The sequence below is a fragment of the Sciurus vulgaris genome, assembly GCF_902686455.1.
Source record: "Sciurus vulgaris genome assembly, chromosome: 14".
Classification (NCBI taxonomy): Eukaryota; Metazoa; Chordata; class Mammalia; order Rodentia; family Sciuridae; genus Sciurus; species Sciurus vulgaris.
Genome location: NC_136475.1, coordinates 2,204,318 through 2,213,373, shown reverse-complemented (window position 1 = coordinate 2,213,373; position 9,056 = coordinate 2,204,318).

Sequence of the window (9,056 nt, the reverse complement as noted above, 5' to 3'; positions counted from 1 at the left end):
GTGCCGTTCATCTGTGAGCACTTACCATGCCAGGCACCTGCTGAGCACTGTGGCCACCACACCATCTCCTGGGACCCTCCGACAGGTCTTGGAGGAAGGTGCTAGGCTGCCATTCAACAGATGAGAGACTAGAGCTCAGGGAGGCTGGTCACTGTCTGGGGACACTTGCCAAACAGAAGCTGCTGTGGACTCCACCTCTGGACCATCCCTGATGCTCAGGCACCGAGCACCATGAGGAAGGACCCACCCCTTCTTCTCTCTGCTCCTGTCCTGGTTCCAGCCCTGCTCACGTAGCCCCTGCCCTGCCTCTTCTTCCATTAGAAATACCCCTCCCCACTCCACGTCCCCGTGCTCTCCCGCTGCCCACAGTCCCGTCCCTGGTCACCACAAACAGTCTCAGCCTGATCCCACGAGGGCCTCCTCTAGTGATGACCAATCCTCCAGGACTCTCAGATTTGTCTCTGACCCAAGAGAAGTGGAGCAGGGCTGAGAGGAAGCAGGGACTGGGCCTCGGGAGGAACCCTCGGGCTTCACTGCCCAGGAAGGGTTTAAGAGACAGGCCTTCCTCCTGGGCCAGTTTGTGGTGAGGGTTCAGCACAGCTGGTCAGGCTGGAGGCCTGGGACGGGGCCGCAGGAGGACCAGAGCCTGCAGTCAGGGCTGGGGACTGGGCAGGTCCTGGGCCCCACGTCGGCTCAGTGTGGAGGTCTCTCTGTCACATCCTGTCTGGAGGAGAGAAGGGCTAAGATTGCAATGGAGATTGACCTGCAAGGAAGAGGTGAATCCTGTCCAATACACTTGTCCGATACCTTGATTATTACAGTTAATAAGTAAATTAGATCTGACATATATGGGATTAATCTTTATAAATGTGTTTGTTGGAAATATCTGATTAATTTACAAAGTTAATATGCTAACAAATATAACCAAGTACTCTCAACTTCTTGAATTCCTTGTGGTGATAACTTGAATGTTGTTTGTGCTTTCATAAATTGGTCAACAAACAGGTGTGATTTTATGTACAGAGGGATCCAAAAGTTTCAACTGTCTCAATTTGAGTACTGTAAATAAAATAAGTATTTATTCTTTTTTTTAAATTTATTTTTATTGTAAACAAATGGGATATATGTTGTTTCTGTTTGTACATGGAGTAATGGCATACCATTTGCGTAGTCATACATTTACATAGGGGTAATGGTGTTTGATTCATTCTGTATTTCCCCCTCACCCCCCCACCCCTCTTTTCCCTCTATACACTCCCTCCTTCCTCCATTCTTGCCCTCCTCCCACCTCCCATTATGTGTCATCATCCGCTTATCAGCAAGATCATCCGTCCTTTGGTTTTTTGAGATTGGCTTATCTCACAGCATGATATTCTCCAATTTCATCCATTTGCCTGCAAATGCCATAATTTTATTATTCCTTATGGCTGAGTAATATTCCATTGTATATATATACCACAGTTTCTTTATCCATTCATCAATTGAAGGACATCTAGGTTGGTTCCACAGTCTGGCTATTGTGAATTGAGCAGCTATGAACATTGTTCTGTCTGTATCTCTGTAGTATGCTGATTTTAAGTCCTTTGGGTATAGGCCAAGGAGTGGGATAGCTGGATCAAATGGTAGGTCCATTCCAAGTTTTCTAAGGAATCTCCACACTGCTTTCCAGAGTGGACTGCACTAATTTGCAGTCCCACCAGCAACGTATGAGTGTACCTTTTTCCCCACATCCTCGCCAACACCTACTGTTGCTTGTATTCTTGATAATCACCATTCTAATTGGGGTGAGATGGAATCTTAGGGTAGTTTTGATTTGCATTTCTCTTATTACTAAAGATGGTGTACATTTTTCATATATCTGTTGATTGCTTGTACATCTTCTTCTGTGAAGTGTCTGTTCATTTCCTTAGCCCATTTGTCGATTGGGTTATTTGTATTCTTGGTGTAGAGTTTTTTGAGTTCTTTATAGATTCTGGAAATTAGAGCTCTATCTGAAGTATGGGTGGCAAAGATATTCTCCCACTCTGTAGGCTCTCTCTTTGCATTGCTGATAGTTTCCTTTGCTGAGAGAAAGCTATTTAGTTTGAATCTAACTCTCAGTTATTGATTCTTGCTTTATTTCTTGTGCTATGGGAGTCCTGTTAAGGAAATCTGATCCTAAGCCAACAAGGTGAAGATTTGGACCTACTTTTTCTTCTATAAGATGCAGGGTCTCTGGTCTGATTTCAAGGTCCTTGATCCATTGTGAGTTGAGTTTTGTGCAAGGTGAGAGATAGGGGTTTCGTTTCATTCCGTTGCATATGGATTTCCAGTTTTCCCAGCACCATTTGTTGAAGAGGCTATCTTTTCTCCATTGCATCTTTTTGGCACCTTTGTCTAGTATGAGAAAATTGTATTTATTTGGGTTTGTGTCCGTGTCCTCTATTCTGTACCATTGATCTACCTGTCTATTTTGGTGCCAATACCATGCTGTTTTTGTTACTATTGCTTTGTAGTATAGTTGAAGTTCTGGTATTGCGATACCCCCTGTTTCATTCTTCCTGCTAAGGATTGCTTTAGCTATTCTGGTTTCTTATTCTTCCAGATGAATTTCATGATTGCTTGCTCTATTTCTGTGAGGTACGTCATTGGGATTTTAATTGGAATTGCATTGAATCTGTATAGCACTTTTGGTAGTATGGCCATTTTGACAATATTAATTCTGCCTATCCAAGAACATGGGAGATCTTTCCATCTTCTAAGGTCTTCCTTAATTTCTTTCTTCAGTGTTTTGTAGTTTTCATTGTAGAGACCTTTTACCTCTTTGGTAGATCGATACCCAAGTATTTTATGTTTTTTGAGGCAATTGCAAATGGAGTTGTTTTCCTCATTTCCCTTTCAGCTGTTTCATCGCTTGCGTATAAAAATGCTGTAGATTTATGTGTGTTGATTTTATAGCCTGCTACTTTGCTGAATTCATTGATGAGGTCTAGAAGTTTTCTGGAGGAGGTTTTTGGATCCTCTAAATATAGAATCATGTCATCCGCAAATAGTGACAGCTTAAGTCCCTCTTTTCCTATTCGTATCCCTTTAATTTCTTTAGTCTGCTAATTGCTCTGGCTAGAGTTTCAAGGACAATGTTGAATAGAAGTGGTGAAAGAGGACATCCCTGTCTTGTTCTCGTTTTTAAAGGGAATGGTTTCAGTTTTTCTCCATTAAGTATGATGTTGGCCATGGGCTTAGCATAAATAGCCTTTACAATATTCAAGTATGTTCCTACTATCCCTATTTTTCTAGTGTTTTGAGCATGAAGGGGTGTTGTATATTGTCAAATGCTTTTTCTGCATCAATTGAAATAACCATATGATTCTTATCCTTAAGTCTATTGACATGATGGATTACGTTTATTGATTTATGGATGTTAAACCATCCTTGCATTCCAGGAATGAACCCCACTTGATCATGGTGCACAATTTTCTCAATATGTTTTTGGATACACTTTGCCAATATTTTGTTAAGGATCTTAGCATTTATATTCATCAAGGATATTGGTCTAAAATTTTCTTTCCTTGATGCGTCTTTGCCTGGTTTGGGTATGAGGGTGATATTAGCTTCATAGAATGAGTTCGGTAGGGTACCCTCCTTTTCTATTTCCTGGAATACTTTGAGAAGTATTGGAATGAGTTCTTCTTTGAAGGTCTTGTAGAACTCGGCTGAGAATCCGTCTGGTCCTGGGCTTTTCTTGGATGGTAGATTTTTAATGGCTTCTTCTATTTCATTGCTTGATATTGATCTGTTTCAATCATGTATGTCCTCCTGGTTCAGTTTGGGAGGAGCATATGTCTCTAGAAATTTGTCAATGTCTTTGGTACTTTCTATTTTGTTGGAATACAGATTTTCAAAGTAGCTTCTCATTATGTTCTGTATCTCAGTGGTGTCTGTCGTGATATTTCCTTTTGCATCATGTATTTTAGTAATTTGAGTCTTCTCTCTCCTTCTCTTTGTTAGTGTGGCTAAGGGTTTATCTATTTTGTTTACTTTCTCAAAAACCAACTTTTTGTTTTGTCAATTTTTTGAATAGTTTCTTTTGTTTCAGTTTCATTGATTTCAGCTCTGATTTTAATTATTTCCTGTCTTCTACTACCTTTGCTGTTATTCTGTTCTTCTTTTTCTAGGGCTTTGAGCTGTAATGTTAGCTCATTTAATTGTTGACTTCTCATTCTTTTTTGGAATGTGCTCCATGCAATGAATTTTCCTCTTAGTACCGCTTTCATAGTGTCCCAGAGATTTTGATATGTTGTATCATCATTCTCATTGACCTCTAAGAATTTTTTAATCTCCTCCCTGATGTTTTTTGTTATCCATGTTTCATTCAATAGCATATTATTTAGTCTCCAAGTGTTGGAGTAATTTCCTTTTTTTATTCTGTCATTGATTTCTACTCTCAGTCCATTATGATCTGATAGAACACAAGGCAGTATCTCTATGTTTTTGCATTTCCTAAGGGCTGCTTTGTGGCATAACACATGGTCTATTTTTGAGAAGGTTCCATGTGCTGCTGAGAAGAAAGTGAATCTGCCCGTTGATGGATGGAATATTCTATATATGTCTATTAAATCTAGGTTATTGATTGTGTTTTTGAGTTCTATGGTTTCTTTGGTTGGCTTTTGTTTGGAAGATCTATCTAGTGGTGACAGCGGTGCATTAAAGTCGCCCAGAATTATTGTGTTGTGGTCTATGTGATTCTTGAAATTGAGAAGGATTTGTTTGATGTACAGGGATGCACCATTGTTTGGGGCATAAATATTTACTATCGTTATGTCTTCCTGATTTATGGTTCCCTTAAGCAGTATGAAATGTCCTTCTTTATCCATTCTGACTAACTTTGGCTTGAAGTCCACTTTATCTGATATAAGGATGGAAACACCCGCTTTTTTAGAGTCCATGTGCATGGTAGGTTTTTTTCCCATCCTTTCACCTTTAGTCTGTGGATTTCTTTTTCTATGAGATGAGTCTCTTGCAGGCAGCATATTGTTGGGTCTCTCTTTTTAATCCATTCTGCCAGTCTATGTCTTTTGATTGATGAGTTTAGGCCATTAACGTTCAGGGTTATTATTGAGAAATGATTTGTATTCCCAGTCATTTGGCTTATTTTTGGTTTTTAAGTTGGCTTGGTTTCTCCTTTGATTGGTTTTTCTCTAAGGTAGTTCCTCCCTTTGCTGACCTCCATTGTTATTTTTCATTTCCTCCTCATGGGATATTTTGTTGAGAACATTCTGTAGTGCAGGCTTTCTATTTGTAAATTCTTTCAACTTTTGTTTATCATGGAAGGATTTTATTTCGTCTTCAAATCTGAAGGTTAGTTTTGCTGGGTGTAAGATTCTTGGTTGTCAACCATGTACTTTCAGAGCTTGAAATATGTTGTTCCAGGCCCTTCTAGCTTTTAGAGTCTGGGTTGAGAAGTCTGCTGCTATCCATATTGGTCTCCCCCTATATGTAATCTGATGCTTTTCTCTCGTGGCCTTCAAAATCCTATCTTTATTTTGAATGTTAGGCATTTTCATTATAATGTGCCTTGGTGTGGACCTGTTGTGATTTTGTGCATTTGGTGTTCTGTAAGCCTCTTGTATTTGATTTTCCATTTCATTCTTCAGGTTTGGGAAATTTTCTGATATTATTTCATTGAATAGGTTGTTCATTGCTTTGGTTTGTATCTCTGTGCCTCCCTCAATCCCAATACTTCTTAAATTTGGTCTTTTCATGATGTCCCATAGTTCTTGGAGATTCTGTTCATGATTTCTTACCATATTCTCTGTTTGGGCAACTTTATTTTCAAGATTAAATATTTTGTCTTCAGTGTCTGAGGTTGTCTTCCAAGTGGTCTAGTCTGTTGGTGATGCTTTCCACTGAGTTTTTTATTTGGTTTATTGTCTCCTTCATTTCAAGGATTTTCGTTTGGTTTTCTTGAAATGATCTTTTGCTTCCTGCAGGTGCTCTTTCAGTGTATTGGTATTATCATTCATTGCCTGCATTTGCTCTCTTATCTCATCCTTTGCTTCATGAATCATCTTAATTATGTATAATGAAGTCCTTTTCTGACATTTCTTCTACCACACTGTCATTGGATTCTATTACTGTAGAATCTAGATTTGTTTGGATCATTTTCTTCTCTTGTTTTTTCATGTTGTTCATGTATCTTCCCCTCTAGCAGTGCAGATCTGGGGTATTGCAGATTTTCCCCTATAGGCTTATAGTGGCCCTATGGGTTTCCAAAACCCTTTCTTTAAGGGGAGATCAATATTAGAGTGCCCAAATCAGACAGTATGCAATCCTAGATCAAATATCCTCTATGGGGACAATAACAAAATTGTCATAATAAACAAAATGTGTTCAAATTTTATCTTTGGTAAAACAAACAGGTTTACAATAATGTCTGCAGTATCTAATGGAGGACAAAGAGGATGCAGAGGAATGAAGAATATGGCTGTTAATGGGATAATAAAAGAATATACAGAAGATCTAGAAAATAGAAAGGGTGAGAGTGTAATCAAAAGAAATCGGATGTTAGCATGTTAATAAGGGAGAAATCGACTCTGAGGGAACAGGTAAACAAAAGGAAAAGAGAGCAAGAAACATAAAGAAATAAAAACTTAAATATTTTTTTTAAAAGGAGAAAAAAGAAAATCTACTGTATAACAGTCATATACTAATGAAACCTCCCAGTGTTCAGTAGCCTGATATATGAGAGGTACCTGACAATGAGAGCTTCAAGCCTCCAGCAGGCGTCTCAGGATGGGATTTGCCCCACCCGAAGATCGGAGCTACGGCTTCCAGGGTTATCCAAGATGGCTGCTCTGGCTTCCAAATGTGTTGGCAAATGGGGAGCTGCAGCTCAGGGGTGGACGTGGTCAGCTGGAGGTCCTGGAGACAGGATGCAGTTGGTCCGGCAGGGGTCCTGGAGGTCAGGTGTGTTTGGTGTGGTTTGGGGACCCAGGCGGCCGGGTGCAATCATTTGGTCTGTGTTCCCGGAGATAGGGCACAGTCAGTTGGTCTGGGGGTCCTGGCGGCAGGGAGCAGTCAGTCGATGTGAGGGTCCCAGAGGCAGGGAGTGATCTGTCAGGCTGAGGGATCCTGGAGACAGGACTCAGTCAGTCCGGCCAGAGGCCCTACAGGGCCTGGCTGTTGTATCAAAATGGCGACAGCCACGTGTAATCAAACCTGCAGGTACTGTAACAGTGAACTTCCAGGCAACAGCAGGCAACTGGTTCTCCACTGGCGGTGTGCAGTCAGTGTGCTGGCCGCTGTCGGAAGATCGGGAGGTGAACCTCGAGTGTTGGGTGATGGATAGGGGTAAGGCAGGCGACAGATAGGCGAGAGGCAGGCAAATGGCGGATGATAGACACCTGACAGTGAGCAATCTGCTCTCAAAAAAGGCGTCCATAGGCTGGCAGACTGCAGGTGATCACAGCAGACAAATGGGGTAAGGAGCAGGAGATGGATAAGCAGCAAAAACTGCCTCACTGAGAAACAGATATCCTCTGCTTGAATCCGGCTTTGCGGAGCGATAAGGAACGCAGCCTCCTTCTAGACTGCCATCTTGGATCTCCTACCTGTTAATGTTTTGCAGAGGTACTGCTTCAAGAACACATGACCTAGGTTAACTTGAGATAACTAGTCATCACCTGCAGAACAGATAGTATATAATGGTAACTTCCAGCACTAATACAGACTCCAGATAAATAAAAGGGTAAGTAACTGTAAGGTTATAGACATTAAAGTTAAAGCCCAGTAGTGCTCTTACTTTAAGACTGGTGAGACTGCCTTGCTGGATGTTTAAGATCAAGGTTAAGATCAAGTTTAATATAAAAGGGCTAAGAAAACCAGTATTGGGCTCTTGCCCTCTGAGTCAGCCTGAACGCAGGGAATGGGAGAGCTTCTCTAAGGAGCTTTTGGAAGTCTGGGCCACATGACCTCCCAATCAGGGAGATTGATGAGATCAGTGGAGAACTGAAAGTCAATCAGTGCACCTGCTGCAAAGAGGAGGGTCGTTGGAAAAGGGAGGCATCCCTGATGCTTCAAAGGGAGGCCACCTCTTCAAGGAGACCCTACCTAGCAGATGGCACTAAAAGAGTTGAGAAGCTGCTCTCAAGTTCCCAAGAGTGACCCCTGTGGAAACTCAGCTGACAAATCTTTTTTTTTTTTTTTTTGTAGTGCTGGGGATTGAACCCAGGGCCTTGTGCATGCAAGGCAAGCACTCTACCAACTGAGCTATATTCCCAACCAGTCAACTGACTCTTAACAGCAGATAGAAACAAGGTCAATTTGACCAGCTTGGTCTTGAAAATCTAGCAAAATCAGTTATAACCAAAATGCAGCCATACCTAGGTTTAAACGGAAAGACAATAATTCCTTTATTGGAACTCAAGATCTATACCAGTGTCAGGCCCACAGCCCTGATGTCCCCAAATTCTGTTTTTTTTTCTCCCCTTTGGGAGACTCATATTTAGCCTTGCTTACCAAAATTACAAACTGTCACTTTACCCCACAACCAAAGCCTACCCATTTTAATATCAGCACACACCAGATGCAGGAGATTCCCCCACAAATTATTCCCTTACTCAGAGGGCTAAAAACATCCACCAGGATTAACACAGGAGCAGCAGGATTAGGAACCTCTATTCACTGTAAAAATAGACAGCACAGGTTATTGCAGATATCCAATGGGTCACTGATTTGGTACTGACTTTATAAGCTCAATTGGTCACCCTGGCATCTGTCAATCAGGGAAGAATACTGTTTCTATGTAAACCAATCAGGAGTGATGAGAGGCAAGGATAAAGAGCTCTAGGAATATGAAAACTGTGTCTGACTCAGGAGCCTTTTCCAATCTCAAACAGTAATCTTCAATATCATAAGTTTAAAAATCTTGCCCATCTTAATATTTCCTTTCATAAAAAACTTTATCTCACAGCATGTGTATTAAGTACCTATGTTTTATTGTCTGAACAACAATGGGTAAAGTGTTAAAATTATAATCTCAAGTTCTGGCCATGGCCCATGCAAAAGTGCCTACTCTT